Source organism: Mauremys reevesii, linkage group 9 (genome assembly GCF_016161935.1).
Source record: "Mauremys reevesii isolate NIE-2019 linkage group 9, ASM1616193v1, whole genome shotgun sequence".
In the NCBI taxonomy this organism is placed as follows: Eukaryota; Metazoa; Chordata; order Testudines; family Geoemydidae; genus Mauremys; species Mauremys reevesii.
Genome location: NC_052631.1, coordinates 38,463,685 through 38,476,169, shown reverse-complemented (window position 1 = coordinate 38,476,169; position 12,485 = coordinate 38,463,685). Strand labels below are relative to the sequence as shown.

The following is a 12,485-nucleotide window of genomic DNA, read 5'->3' as shown; positions in this document are numbered from 1 at the left end:
TAATGTGCTTTATTTTGTGGGCTATGTTACACTGTGGTCTGTTGGGGAGCGCTTGTGTTTGTATGTTAGTCTGGTTGCGCTTTTAATCTTGTATGCTGCCTTGGGCTCAGGTGCTTTAAATTCATATAAAGTAAATAAATGTGCAATTGGCATGTCTGTAAGACTCTTTAATGTCACAGTTTTAGGCAACAAGCTATTGTTTCTCTTGAGAGAGTTTCATTTCTGATCTTATTGTTTTTGGTTTGATTCAGAGTCTGTTCTCTGTTGCTGTTTGGCATACACTATGCTACAGATATATTTAAACAAATGATAGATGTTAGTTCCAAAGATTATTCTTATGCTAGTCCTATCACCAGCTTCTCTCTCTGGTCTCTTTAGTATTGACAAAATCGCTTTCATTTTACTTTAAGGCATCAAAATGCAATTAAGAAGGGAAATAACATGTCTACATCCTCAACACTGCAGTTTTATTGCCTAAGGTGACATGCCAAAGATATGTAATTAAATGATTTGGGGTAACACAGCACATTTTCCATATCATATGTGGATGAGATCTTCTGATGAAAGTATTTTTGTCTAGACATGCTAATTTGTGTAACTGCATTTTTTTTTAAATTAAAGGACTTATCTTCCGGATTCGAATCTTTAATTATCTATGTGAACATGCACGTATATGATTAGAACATTTGTTGTGTTATGAGTGTCAGTACACAACTTGGCACTAACACAGCCAGGCTGAGGGGAAATTGCTGCATGGAACATGGCTGTCTGACATAGGTTTACTTGTTTGTTTCTGTTTAATCTATCCAAAGTTATCACTGGAGAGTAGGTCAAAAACGGAAAGTTTGTAGAATTCAGCTGGCAGTTAAAATCTGCTCTGGGTCTCATTTGCTGTTGTGGAGTTGCTTACACCACAACGAAGTTAGTGTGAAATGCCATCATTCTGGCTTGGGAGGAGTTTACACTCACTTGTCACTGACATAAATTACTACACAAGGTGCAGGGCAATGGATGGTTAGGCCCTGAATGTACACGTTATTTGGATGTATTTCCCCCACTTGGAAAGTGCAAAGGGGTTAACCAGCAAATAATTCCCCCATTGGAGGGATCTTATCCCAGCATAGGGGGCACATTGGGGAGTGGAGAGTCATTTGGAGGTCTTTGGGGGGTGTTTGCTGGGGCAGGCAGAGGCCTGGCAGAGCTCTGCTACAGCAATCCTGTACTTACCTAGACTCCTTTAACTATACTAAGTCAATCACACTAAAAGATCTCTGCATGCATCAGAGTTGGAGCTGGCCTTGAGAATCTAGGAGCTGGAACTGGTTCCCTGCTGTTCTTCTTCTGTGATGAGCAAAGCTCTGCACAGGAGAGGATCTAACCCCAAGGGTCTGCCTGGTGAACATAATTCCATCGTGCTGTGTTTTCCATTTTTAATTTGTCTGTTTTCCATTTAGTTTTGAGAACAGAATCCTTATCAGCATTCAAGCCATAATACAAGTAAGTCCTTAGCTGAGGCTATGTAAATAGGCCATTAGTAACTGTCAATTAATAAATCAGTGGAGCACAATAACCATAGACCAGTTCTATATCCTGTAAAGAAACACCACTTCCCTTCTTTGTCACAAACTTCCTTTCTTTGAAAGTTAGTACTTTCATGTGGTACAGATTAGTAGATGGGTTATACCCACTGGACCAAACTTTACTCTGTTATACCCTATGCCATTCCAATCCCTTTAATGGAGTTGCACGGGGCAGACAGGAAGGTAACATTTGGCCATTAGTTTTGGACTCAGCCCGGTTTCCATTTGCACGTTCAGTTTTTGGGTGTGCCAATTCCCCTCAAAATTTCCTAGAGAGGGCCCGTGTTTTGTAGCTGATTTAAGGAAGGGATATTGCTGGAGCCTGTTTATGATTTTGGCCTAAGGATTTCTGAAGCTGCACTCCCTGGGAAATTATAAAATCCTAGAAATTAGAAATGAAAAAAGGCTTATTACAATGCATCATCCAGCCTATCCAAAGCAGGATTGTTCTGTGCAGTTTATTCTCCAGTGCTTTGTGCAGACTTGTTTTAAAAGGCTTTTACATGCTGTTCACAATTGGTTCTGAGTATTATATTCTTTAACACTTAAGTGCACTCTTCTTGAAAAGCATGTATTCACATTACACATATATTAATCAAATGGACAAGTTAATTTACATGCCTCTTGGAAAGCATAATTCTGTGAGACCAGTGAGTAGCCCATCTAGTATTTACTTATAATGAGGCTATCCAAGCCTCCAATTGCTGGCATAATTTTATGAAAGATGCATACAAAATTCTATTCGGAACAATGTCCACCACTAAAGCCCTAAGAATCCACCAAAACTGAAATGATTACTCTCGCCTGCTTGTTAAAAAAACATATTTTAGAGCAATATTTTAGGGGCAGTTTCCTTTTTCTGCAGCGCTGCACAGTGCAAAGACAAGAAACAGAAATGGAGTTAGAAATGGTCCAGAAACTGCATATGGAGGGAAGCTGCCACTAGGGTGCCTCTCCCTCCTTAGATTATGGAGATCCTTTTGCCTAAATACCATGTGGTTGGAACTCCATTGGTATTTAAGGACTGGGGATGTAGCTGAGGAGCAGCTGTTTTGCAAAGCATGCTCTCCTAGAATGGAGCATAAATTCAGTGGGATATTGCAGCAAAAAATTATTCTGGTCAAACTATAGAGGTCAATGGGAGGTTTTTGTGTGTGTGTGAGAAGTAAGCAAGCTTTAACCCTGAAAGTGGTATTAATAGTTTTGAAGCTCATTAAAAACCAGTCTTTTCACTTCAACTGAAACAAATGATTTTTGTTAATTTCAACTAGTCTTGTTTCAGTGCCACACCCACATATATATTTTGGTTAATAGAGGAAAGCCCCTTTATCGCCCCGCATCCCTTCCCGTTGGAGGCACCCATCTTTTCCCAAGAATGCTTGACTTTATTGGGCAATTCATGGACATGGTGAAAGCCTGAGTTTAAGTTTCAAGAGTGAGTTTTCAGGTTTTATGATTGTCTTGTCATGGAAGGAAGGGGTTTAGAGGACACATCAGGGTTGCAAAATATCTCTTGCTTTTAATACTTCTGCAATTCTGGTATCAAGTGGCACTGGCTGTTTTTCAAATGCTAATAGCTAAAATCTTGAAACCCTTACTTGGGGCCAGATTCTGATACCCTTACTCACATCATTTGCCTTGCTCTCCTCGTTTTCCCATTGGCTTTGCGAGTACTAGAGGAGAAAGTTACTATACTCAGTTTGAAGAAATGTATGAGGATCCTGCCCTCTATTTAAATTCCCACTGATTTCAATTGGGGTTCAGTTGAGTAAGGGCTAAGGGAAAACCTCATGATTTGACCCATGTCCATCAGATAATACCAGTAATGAACAATTCACCAAAATAAATGTCAGGTTTTTGCATCAGGCCATGGAAGCCCTGAATTACTGGCTTTTGTGGATTCAGCCAAGAGCTTACAGTATGAAAGCCAGACGTTTTTACTGAATCAGGCCCCTTAATGAGGAGCTACTTTAATTTAAGTGTGACCCTTCTAATAAAGCTCCAGTTGGTGAATATCTCAGCTGGTAAGATTTGTAAGAAAAGCACGTCATATTTTAAGTGGCTGGGATGAAATATGGTGTACAACTTTGCACTCCATGGGAGTGCATAAAAATAAATCCAGGATGAATAAGACTTGGCAAGCTCTTTCACATATGATCTCCCTGCTTACAGTATGATTTGCTCAGACTACTTTTGACTCTGCTGTAGAGTGTAATACAGTCCAGTTCAGACCCCAAAATAACTGTGGGGCTACTAACCACTCCGTTCCAAGGGAGGAGAGGGACATAAGCATGCAATGAATCTATACCCTGTGGAAGGAGCTGCTGTAATCCCCTGTGGTCCTGCCCTACCCTGAAGAGAAGAGCCAATTTGGTGTGTCAGGAGAGCAGGGATGGTACTTGCATACTTCTCTCTGCACACCAGGAAGTTCAGAGAAATAATCTGCCTCTTGGAGGGAGGTTCTTTCCTTGGTGCTGCACTGCTCCTGACTCATCGCTGCGCCTAAATGGCACAACTAAGCCCACAGTGTAGTACTAAGAGTACGCACACAATTGAGTTGTGTGTTTTAGTGTCCATTAGTCTCCTTGGGATGACCTAACAGGTCCACTGTAACAAGCCCTCAGTCGGAAGGAGATGACCACTTAACAATGACAATAATGTCACCTTCACATTTCTATCTAGTCCTATTCCAGTCCAGGAATGGGGACGGGCTTCAGAGCCCGAACTCCAGCCTGAGCAGCAACTTCAAAATGTTGTCTACCCAGATATTTTTAGTGCCATCAGGAGCCTTGTTACTCAAGTCTATTTACCTACCCTGGAAGGCTCGCTTCTGGTGGCTGCGTTGACAAACCCTTGGAGGTTATGAGATCCTGAATGAACATACACATTCCATGTGGACTCTGAGATCGTCCAGAACAATAAACATTGATAACTGCAACATCAGGCCTGACAAGCAATACAGAAAAGGGCAAGTTAAGTTTCACAGCCAATGTCTGATATGCATTTATCTGCATTCATGATTATTAATGTTGACTCATTATTCATAGACTCATAGACTTTAAGGTCAGATGGGACCATTATGATCACCTAATCTGACCTCCTGCACAACGCAGGCCACAGAATCTCACCCACCCACTCCTGTATCAAACCCCTAACCTATGTCTGAGTTATTGAAGTCCTCAAATTGTGGTTTAAAGACCTCATTAACTGCATCAGACTCTATGGGTACGTCTACACTACAAGACTATTTCGAATTAACTTAATTCGAATTTGTGGAATCGACCTTATGAAGTCGAATTTGTGTATCCACACTAAGGACACTAATTCGACTTTGTGAGTCCACACTAACGGGGCCAGCGTCGACTTTGGAAGCGTTGCACTGTGGGAAGCTATCCCACAGTTCCTGCAGTCCCCACTGCCCATTGGAATGCTGGGTAGAGCCCCCAATGCCTGCTGGGGAAAAAAATGTGTCGAGGGTGGTTTTGGGTAACTGTCGTCATTGAACCGTCAATCACGCCCTCCCTCCCTGAAAGCGCCGGCGGGAAATCTGTTCGCGCCCTTCTCTGGTCGGTTACAGCGCAGACGCCACAGCACTGCGAGCATGGAGTCCGCTGCGATCATCGCTGCACTTATGGCCGTTGTCAACTCCTCGCACCTTATCGTCCACCTCTTCCACAGTCAGCTGCTGAGAAATCGGGCGAGGAGGCTCCGTCAGCGCGGTGAGGAGAGTGGCGCAGACCTCTCACAAAGCAGGGTACGCCGCGCAGTGGAGATCATGGTGGCAATGGGTCAAGTTCATGGTGTGGAACGGCGATTCTGGGCCCGGGAAACAAGCACGGACTGGTAGGACTGCATAGTGCTGCAGGTCTGGGATGAATCACAGTGGCTGCGAAACTTCAGGATGCGTAAGGGCACTTTCCTTGAACTCTGTGACTTGCTGTCCCCTGCCCTGAAGCGCCAGGACACCCGGATGCGAGCAGCCCTGAGTGTGCAGAAGCGAGTGGCCATAGCCCTCTGGAAACTTGCAACGCCAGACAGCTACCGGTCAGTAGCGAACCACTTTGGCGTCGGCAAATCTACCGTAGGGCTTGCTGTGATTCAAGTAGCCCACGCAATCGTTGAGCAACTGCTCTCAAAGGTAGTGACTCTAGGAAACGTCAAGGTCATCAGAGATGGCTTCGCCGCGATGGGATTCCCAAACTGCGGTGGCGCTATAGATGGGACTCACATCCCTATCCTGGGACCAGCCCACCAGGCCAGCCACTACATTAACCGAAAGGGCTACTTTTCTATGGTGCTGCAAGCACTGGTGGACCATAGGGGACGTTTTACCAACATCTACGTCGGGTGGCCGGGCAAGGTTCATGACGCGCGTGTGTTCAGGAACTCTGGTCTGTTTAGACGCCTCCAGGCAGGTAGTTTCTTCCCAGACCACAAAATAACGGTTGGGGATGTGCAGATGCCTACAGTGATCCTCGGGGACCCAGCCTACCCGCTAATGCCCTGGCTCATGAAGCCCTATACAGGCGCCTTGGACAGTGAGAAGGAACTCTTCAACTACCGGCTGAGCAAGTGCAGAATGGTGGTGGAGTGTGCTTTCGGACGTCTCAAGGGGAGATGGCGGAGCTTACTCACTCGCTCGGACCTCAGCGAAAAAATATCCCGTTGTTATTGCAGCTTGCTGTGTGCTCCACAATCTCTGTGAGAGCAAGGGGGAGACCTTTATGGCGGGATGGGAGGTTGAGGCAAATCGCCTGGCTGCTGATTACGCTCAGCCAGACAGCCGTGCCGATAGAAGATCCCAGCGGGAAGCGCTGTGCATCCGGGAGGCTTTGAAAGCTAGGTTCCTCGGAGAGCAGGGTAATCTATGACTGTCCACTTGACTTACAGAGAAGCTGAACCTGAGCCTGTTTCAGTGACTGTTGACTTCGATCTGCGGTTACATACCCCGTTCTCCAGGTTTCCCCCCTTCTAACACACGTTTTAAAATAAAGTTAATTGAACACTGATTATTAACAAAGTTTTCTTTAATTATGAATTCCTGTTCTAGGGCTGAAACATGGACGCAGACTGTGGTGGGTACGGTGTGCACTGATGTACAGACCGCTTCTACACTAGAGGAATGACAGGCTCCTGCTCCTACAGCGGTCTCTGGGGGGAGGACGGTTGCGGGTGGGTGTGCAGGAAGGGGTGGGTTTGCAGGAAGGGGTGAGGGGTGCCGTCTTTGGGACGGAGTTTGGATGCAGGCTCTGGGCTGGGGGTTGGGGCGTAGTAAGGGGTGAGGGGTGTGTGGGAAGGGTGAGTATGTGTCCGTGGATGAGGGCTCTTGCTGGGGCTCAGGGCATCGGAGAGGCTCGTGGCTAGGGTGGAAGGGCATGGTAAGGGCAGCCTGCCTTGCCATTTGTGGATGGCAGGCGCTAGGACCCTGGGGCAGCATACACCTCACAGACTGACCCGGGGCAGCATACACCTCCCAGACTGACCCTGGTGCCTAGTGACTGCAGTCTGTGTGTGTCCTGCTTTTGATCCTGCCCCCAAGTCTGTACCCTGGTAATGGAGGCTGTCCTATGCGATTAAAAAACCCCTCCCCCCCTTCAGACAAAGTCTTCTGACAAGAAAAACGGGACGGAAACAGTGAATAACAACAAACTACTTTTAATACTCAACTACACAGTGGGGGGATGAAACTTGGATTTGGGACTGGGTGATGCAGGAAGGGAAGCACTTCTCAAAGTTTATGGCATCAGAGCTGGGTGGTACATGAGCGCTCTGCTGGGGTGCTGTGCCAGTTTTCATGGCCCCTAGCGCCCCTCCTTCTTGTTATTTTGGGTGAGGGGGGGACAGGACTTTGTGGCGGGGGATTGCGGTTGCAGATACAGTGCAGGGGGGCTCTCTCCTCCTGCCTGCGGTCCTGCAGAACATCTACAAGGCGCCGGAGCGTGTCCATTTGCTCCCTCATTAGCCCAAGCAGCGTTTGAGTCGCCTGCTGGTCTTCCTGCCGCCACCTGTCCTCCCGTTCGATGTGTGAGCGCTGGTGCTGACATAGGGTCTCCCTCCACTGTCTCTGCTCGGCCGCCTCGGCTCTGGAGCAGGCCATCAGTTCCGAGAACATGTCGTCCCTAGTCTTTTTCTTTCGCCGCCTAATCTGCGCCAGCCTCTGTGAGGGGGATGCCGGGGCAGTTCGGGAAAGAGCCGCAGCTGTGTGATGGGAAAAAGGAAGTGATTTCCTTGAAAAGATACATGTTTGCGAACAGTGAACACAGTCTACTCAGTTTCTGTGAACAAGACCATACAGGGAACCTAGTCTCACGAGCTCTCAGGACAAGTTCGAGATTTCGGAAGACGCTTTCAGTGGCTGCAGTCTTGCACCGGAGATCGGACAAGCGGGGCGGTACAGCTGAATCCGTTTATCAGCCAGGCCTGGTAAGCCCTACACTATAGGCTGCTTAACAGTTAATGGGTAGCTGTGCCCTCCCGCAGAAGGCAATCTGGAAAGCATAAAGTCCGACCCTGTTCCAGCCCCTCTCGGCTGGGCCCGGGAAAGATCACTGTATGCTTTTCCTCTGCGGCCTCCAACACGTGCCTGTTGAACGAAGGTCTTTGCTATGCAAAGTAAAAGTCAAGCATTCACAATAGTAACACTAATTGCCCTACTTAGATGCAGCAGTCGCCGAACGACATTACCCTGAGGCGGGTCACTCGGAGAGAGAGAGAGAGGATGCTGTGGGAATCCCTGCACAGACCAGGACCGTATGCAGCCATGCTGGTGGAGGCAATGGTTCCGCTTTATGTGAGGATGGCCTGGTGCGGAAGAGTGTGCTTCCACGGGGCACCAAATAAGGCACCTCTCCCCAGGAACCTCCTGCGGAGGCTTTTCGAGCACCTCTACGAGACCTTCGTGGAAGTGACCGAAGAGGATTTCTATTCAATCCCTATATGTGTGGACCTTCTTTTTATATAGTTTTATATGGACAACTTTTTAGCTAGTTTTTATATAGTATATATTCCTGTTTTTTAAGAAATAAATGTTTACATGTTTATAACACTTACCGACTGATCCTTCCCCTGATTCTGAGTCCGTGTTAACGGCCGGGGAGGGTTGGTAGGGGATCTCTGTGAGGGTGATGAAGAGATCCTGGCTGTCGGGGAAAGCGGTATTGTAAGCGCTGTCGCCTGCGTCGTCCTCCACAAACCCTTCCTCATCTTCCCCATCGGCGAACATCGCCGAGGAACTGCCCCTCGACACTATCCCATCCTCAGAGTCCACGGTCACTGGTGGGGCAATGGTGGCAGACCCACCTAGAATAGCATGCAGTGCCTCGTAGAAGCGGCATGTCTGGGGATGGGCTCCGGAGTGTCCGTTTGCCGCTCTGACTTTTTGGTAGCCTTGTCTCAGGTCCTTGATTTTCACGCGGCACTGCGTTGTATCCCGGCTGTATCCTCTGAGTGCCATGGCTTTGGAGACCTTCTCGTAGGTCTTTGCATTCCGTTTGTTGGAGCGCAGTTCCGAAAGCACAGACTCATCGCCCCACACAGCGATCAGATCCAGGACTTCCCGGTCTGTCCATGCTGGGGACCTCTTTCTATTCTGGGATTGCATGGACTCCTCTGCTGGAGAGCTCTGCATTGCTGCCAGTGCTGCTGAGCTCGCCCCGATGTCCAACCAGGAATTGAGATTCAAACTGGCCAGACAGGAAAAGGAATTCAAATTTTCCCGGGTCGTTTCCTGTGTGGCTGGTCAGAGAATCCAAGCTTGAACTGCTGTCCAGAGCGTCAACAGAGTGGTGCAGTGTGGGATAGCTCCCGGAGCTAGTAAGTTCGATTTGCATCCACACCTAGCCTAATTCGACATAGCCATGTCGAATTTAGCGCTACTCCACTCGTCGGGGTGGAGTACCGAATTCGAACTAAAGAGCCCTCTAGGTCAAATTAAATGACTTCCTGGTGTGGACGGGTGCACAGTTAATTCGAATTAACGCTGCTAAATTCGAATTAAAGTCCTAGTGTAGACCAGGCCTATGAAACTCCCATCTGTATAAGCAGTTTGCTGGAGAAGGTGAGGGCATAAATACTTCTCTTTTCAGCAGGGAAAGATCACCTGATAACAGGCACCCAATGGCATGACTTAAGACTGTGGCTGGAGAGTCATTTTAGGAGGGTGGAAGTCCTGTTTCTTGTCCATGCCTGTTGGAGACAAGGACATTTCTTCATCCTACTGAATGTGTGTGTGTGTGGTGGGGGGGTTAAGATGATCTGTTGAGTTACCAGACTCCTTAGAGACCATGGTAGGCTTTTCCAAATATCTGAAGACACTTTTCCCTATACATGGGAGGAAGTCAAACTGCCATACTTTTCCCCTTGGACCTGCAGGACAGGTGTACCCTGAGCTACCAATCTATGACAGGTACTTGCTCAGTGGTATGACACAATCGTCTGAGCCTTTGTTCAGGTCAGGGATTTTTGCTACTTATTACCTTTATATGTTGTAACATCAAACCCTAATGTTTCTTGCATGTGTCAGTTAGCTGTGCTTTGTACAGTACCGATCAGCCCATGATTATAATTCAATCCATTTAGATTTCATGCTTTTCTGGACTCTGCCAATCAAACTGGCTTTTATTTAAGATACTTGGAGAGGGAGGCTGTTTTAAGTTGGGGTTGGATGCATTTTGGGTACCTTGGAAAGAAGGAAAGTGAACCTTAGAGGAGGCTGAGTCAGGAAGAGAGGTAGGTCATAGGTGAAAGGAGTTGTGGTTCTCCTCTTCAGTCAGTGCTGAGAAAGGGCTTGTGCTAGGCCACTGTGGGAAGCTGGATAGCCAAATACCCAAGTGGTGCTAGAAGTAGTTAAGTCTCTTCACTTTAGTGGAATGTAAGTCTCCCCTCCTCTTGGGGCTTGTCATCACATACACTTTGGTGAAGATGCTACTATGCAGATGGGAGAGCTTCTCCCATCAGTGTAGTTAATCCACCTCCCCAAGGAGGCAGTAGCTATGTTGATGGCAGAAACTTTCCCGTCGACATAGCGCTGTGTACAGGGGAGGTTAGGTCAATATAACTACGTCACTCAGGAGTGTGGATTTTTCACATCCCTGAGCAACATTGTTATACTGACATAGGTCTGTAGCATAGACCTGGCCTAAGTAGAGTTGCAGCCACACTACATCTATCAGGTATTTACTGAGCCTGTTAGATAGCATAAAGGAAAAGAAATGAAGCAGACTGATTTCTTTTGTGCTCTGGGGAAGGGTTGTTGAGGCTTACAGAAATGGAAAGAAAGAACAGTTAATTGCCATTCTCACGCTAACACCCATGTACCCCAGAGAGGCTTCCCAGGGACCGAGAATGAAATCCTGGCCCCACTGAAGTCAATGGCAAAATTCCCATTGACTTCTCTGCGGTCAGGTTTTCACCCAGAGAGACTATGAAACTAAATGGGAACTTGTCCAGGGAAGGAACAGAGCTTCAACACTTCCCATTCATGTGCTCTGATTGCTGGGATCACTGTTTTAAAAAAAAAAAATGGCAAGAAGTCCTAGTCCTTGTCTTGCAAGAACCTTTCTGGTGAATGCACTGAAGTGCTATATGGGAAATGCACAATATCTACTCTACGCTCCCTGGTTACAACAACAAACTTTAAAGGAGTAATTACTAGCAGTAATGGATACACATGTTTGGCCTTGTGTGTAGACCTCTCCAAAGTCAGGCACCTAAATCTGTGGGCTTAGGCATATCACCATAGTTGTTATCTATGTGAAAGGAAATTAATATGACTTCAGAAGAGAGGTTAACTACTTCCTTAAGGCCCAGTCTTTTTCTCTCTGAAGTAGATGGCAGAACTCCCACTGACTCAAGTGTGGTGCAGGTTCAGGCCCTTAGAGATCACTACTAGTTTAGAGTGAAGTGAAAACCTACTTACCTGCCAAGACCTAAATTCAGGTCCTCATGTTTCTCTGTTTTCCCTGTGAAATAGTTCATGACATAACTAACACCTAAAACAGAGCAGTGTGCTGCATTCCAAACAGAGCATTAGGTGTTAGTGAAGTCAACAATAGTAGAAGGGGATACAAAATCGCAAGGCTCGGTACTCCAGCACTGGCAGATAAGTGAAGGTAAGCTAATGATTGTAAACCATTCAGATTGAGTGTCTCTCGCTCTGTTTTTTCTAAAACAAAGTATATTTTCTGATAATGATCTGAGATCTTAGGTTTCATATAAATTATATGTTACTGTTTACACAGAACCGTAAGTCTGCAGAGTGCCATAAAGACAAATCAAAAAGCGAGATCCCTGTCTCAAGGTGCTTACCATCTAAACTCTAGAGACTACATTGTAGCTGTTAAGCCACAGATCATGTTGGGGACAGATGTGGAACACTAGTCCCTGGCAACGTTCTGGCAGACTCACCCAGGATTCTTTTGGAGACACTAGGGGAGCACACCCCAAGGTGGGAGCAACAGCCCTTTTCAACGTGAAGGCTGTGTACTCCTCCTACTCCAGTGACAGTTTAGCTCCTTTGGCTATGTGAAAGCAGGTGAAACAGTGGCTCTAACTTCACCCTACCTCTGTCTTTGGGGAGTCTAGCACTGCTGGCTGAATTAGGCTCCTTTGCCTGGGAAAACTCTCCTGTATCTATTTAGCTTGTCTACTGCCTCATCATGATATGTTTGTGGTTGGCCTGTGTGCCTGGGCACAAAGGTGCCTTCTAGAGTCTTCTCCTACCCCTTCACACCAACTCAGGGTCAGCCATAATGTGATTACCCATGCTCACAACATCGGCAGAGTCCAAGCATGGAAAAGGCCATGGAAACGGAACTATCCCTTAAATACCCTACATTTATATTTATTTTTCATATATATAAAATATTTCAATTCACATTTAAAATTTCACTGGTTGGGTATAGATAA

The 12,485-nt window shown here is 46.6% G+C and overlaps 1 long non-coding RNA gene across 1 annotated transcript in view; it reads right to left on the bottom strand.

Annotated features, from left to right (window-relative positions):
• Window positions 1–11,937, bottom strand: part of LOC120372277 — a 32,223-nt gene extending 20,286 nt beyond the window's left edge. The window contains exons 1-2 of the long non-coding RNA XR_005584830.1: window positions 11,886–11,937; window positions 4,395–4,526 (exon numbers count right to left, since the gene is read on the bottom strand). This is a non-coding gene — a long non-coding RNA (uncharacterized LOC120372277). The remainder of the gene's footprint in view (window positions 1–4,394; window positions 4,527–11,885) is intronic.
• Window positions 11,938–12,485: the final 548 nt, after the last annotated feature.